Below are 3,012 nucleotides of genomic sequence, written 5' to 3' on the forward strand. Positions count from 1 at the left end.
TATTTTTTTGTTATTTGACTGCTACACTAGCAGACGAAATAAAAGAAAGGAGCCTATGAGACTATCTATCTAGTGTAATGAATTACTAATAATATAGCAAGCCCGTCCTGGCATGCGCAATGTAGCTTATGTAGCGTGATCATAGAACTTGCCTTTTTGTAAAATTTTATCTGCCATTCCATAATATTCATAATTTGCCTGCGTAAGGCGTGTGAATGTTATGAATATATTGTGAATATTCAGCCAACGAAACATAATCTCTGAAGAGATTTTGGCCGTCACGGCTATAGCCTCCGCAGGGCGTGTTAAACTTACAACTCAGCTCTCTGCTAGAACTATCAGGAACCGGATATTCTTAAATTAATGTAAACAGCATTCTTAAACTGGTTTTGCAGGGTTTAAGTAGGTAAGCAAGATATGATAAAACATATGTATTAGCCTGTTACATATCGCTAAACAAGTGCTTTGATAATGCAAGTAGTATTTGCTTCGGCAGTACATATACTTAAATTGGAATGACAGAATATTAGCATAGCCCCTGCGTAGGGAAGACCCGCAAAGTGGTTAATTAAGCGTCTGGCCATATTACAATAACATAAATATATGCTTCCGCAAAGCAACCACAAGTCATATACTGTGTATTATTGCGTATCGGGCTACTACCACGAAAACGCATGCTATTAAGTAAATATACATTTCAAATACAAATCATCATATTCATGAAATATCTAACCTAACCTAACCTATTCAGCCGCCAGCGACTAGCTAAGCGAACTTACCGGTCAATGGCTCTTTTCAACCACATATGTATTGCCGGCTCCGCTAGCAGCGTGAAGCTCGCACTAGCGCTGAAACCAGCACCAGGGGCGGCTCACTCCGCATTTCTTCCATACATTCCGGCGGCCGCGAGTTCGCGGCTCATAAAGTTTGACGACCTTGTCGCTGCGCAATATAACTCAATGTCGTATGCAGTCCATTGACAGGTTGTTGACAGTGAGCCTTCTGTACTTGTACTTTTATATATTCTGTGCCAGCACCAAATCAATGACTTTGAATACAAGTCACGTGGAACGGGATGAGCCTAGTTCCTTATTAAATAAAGGTTGGATTAGTGGGTGTAATCTTCGTAATCCAGCTTGCCTGGTAAAAGTGGTAAATAACCAAATTGTTCCTATATCTAAGATTGTGGTAATCTATACTGGAACTGAGTAATTGGCTTGCAAAAACCTGACAATTTGTGTTGACTATCAAATTCACGTCATCAAAGACTCAGATCTTTAACCCTTTATTAATTTCCTATGAGTTAGACACTTCACTTCCTTCTGTGGACATAATAATATATAAGGTTGTACCCCGCTGTATGTGAATATAACGTTGGAATTCTTTAACCTTCCACGTATAATATATATAAGAACAATTTTGATGTTTACCGTATGTAAATACCTATGACCCACATAGGGTATGATATGATCAGAGATGAATAAAATTTATCTGTACGGTACCTGTCCGAACGACAATAAGCCATGCTATACAAGGCTTTTAAATCAAATGATTGATATCGATTCCAAATCAAGAACCTTCTAGATTTCCTAGACAACTTGTCTAACATCCCACAGAAACCCGCTCTCTGGGTAAGAAGGAGGCCAAAGTTCTTTTCGAGAAAAGGGATGCACCGTAATCCTAAATGTGACGTTAGAAGAATGTACATACAACATGTACCTCTTCATTAGCTTGAATCTGCTCCTAACGCTAAAAGACGGCTCTTTAAGATTTTTAGTATTAAACGCTAATTATTCTGGGAGCTTCATTCAGGCAAATAACCGCGAAGGTTATTGCTGCAAGAATATTACCAATGTTCAACAAGAACTGATCGCCGAGTCTGCCTACATTCTTCCCTTGTTTTTGACAAAAATAAGTTATGAATTATTTAGTGTCTTGCTTGGCTACTCGTCTAAAATACATAAAATGTACTAATATTAGAGCTATGCGCCTGTGACATAACTAATTTATGGGGCCAAATCAATGCTAAAATCTATTTTGGAACTATTTTTAGTCTTGTTTCAAATATAACTAAAACTTCAGTTAGGCCTACAGTCCAAGTTATTTATTTATCTTACCATAATGGGTATCCAGCAGATATAGTTGGTACTTATATATTACAATGATAAGTGAAAACCAGTGTTTTTCTAGCTATACTACAACTTATTAGCAAAGGTAGTGCTGCTTACCATATCAACCCAACTAATTGCAAATACGTATATGTACAACAAAATGAAACCATTTATAGGGTGGTACTTATTAAAAATGGACTGAAACGAAAATCTTATAAATTAAAAGATAATTTATTGCCTAAATAGCTGCGCTCTGTATACTACTATTATTCACCTTTAGGTGGGCACATGAAATTCGTCTTTTGTTCGTATATGCCAACTTAAATCGGCTTGGAAATACAATGCATGTACATACTGTGACATCACGCAATGATCACCTTTGTTCAAATTTGTACGTACACACTTGACATTGTTTAGCCATTATATGCTAACAACAAAGTAAGGAAATATTGTAGTCGATTTTATATATCTTCAAGGGAGATCCCGTTGTTTTTGTAAAATGTTGTATAAGTGCACTTGATTCCTCATAAAGACTAAGAACTTTCAAATAAATATTAATACAAAGGAATAAGCCATGAAGATAATTTTGTGTCAGTAACGTAACCTAAACAGTATTATGCCTTAGTTATACTGAGATCTATAGATCTAACATATATGCTTTGCTGTGATAAAGACAAATAGCATTGTGGCTTGTAATGCCTCAACAAGATTTCACTTTCTTTTTGCGAAATAGATCGATGCATAATGATAAAGGATCCTGAAATTAATAGAAACAGACAATACCGAAAATTATGATTTGATGGGTGAAATGAAATAAAAATATGAACTCGCTTTTAGAAATAAGATTTAATCTTATAACTTGATTCACATTGATTTATTAAAAATACAGTATTCACAAAAA

General features: G+C 35.8%; 1 pseudogene; it reads left to right on the plus strand.

The window, feature by feature from the left end:
* The first annotated feature begins 480 nt into the window (after positions 1-480).
* On the plus strand, positions 481-578 carry LOC125235665 (annotated as a pseudogene).
* The last annotated feature ends 2,434 nt before the right edge of the window (positions 579-3,012 follow it).

The sequence above is a fragment of the Leguminivora glycinivorella genome, chromosome 17 (genome assembly GCF_023078275.1).
Source record: "Leguminivora glycinivorella isolate SPB_JAAS2020 chromosome 17, LegGlyc_1.1, whole genome shotgun sequence".
NCBI classification, from domain to species: Eukaryota; Metazoa; Arthropoda; class Insecta; order Lepidoptera; family Tortricidae; genus Leguminivora; species Leguminivora glycinivorella.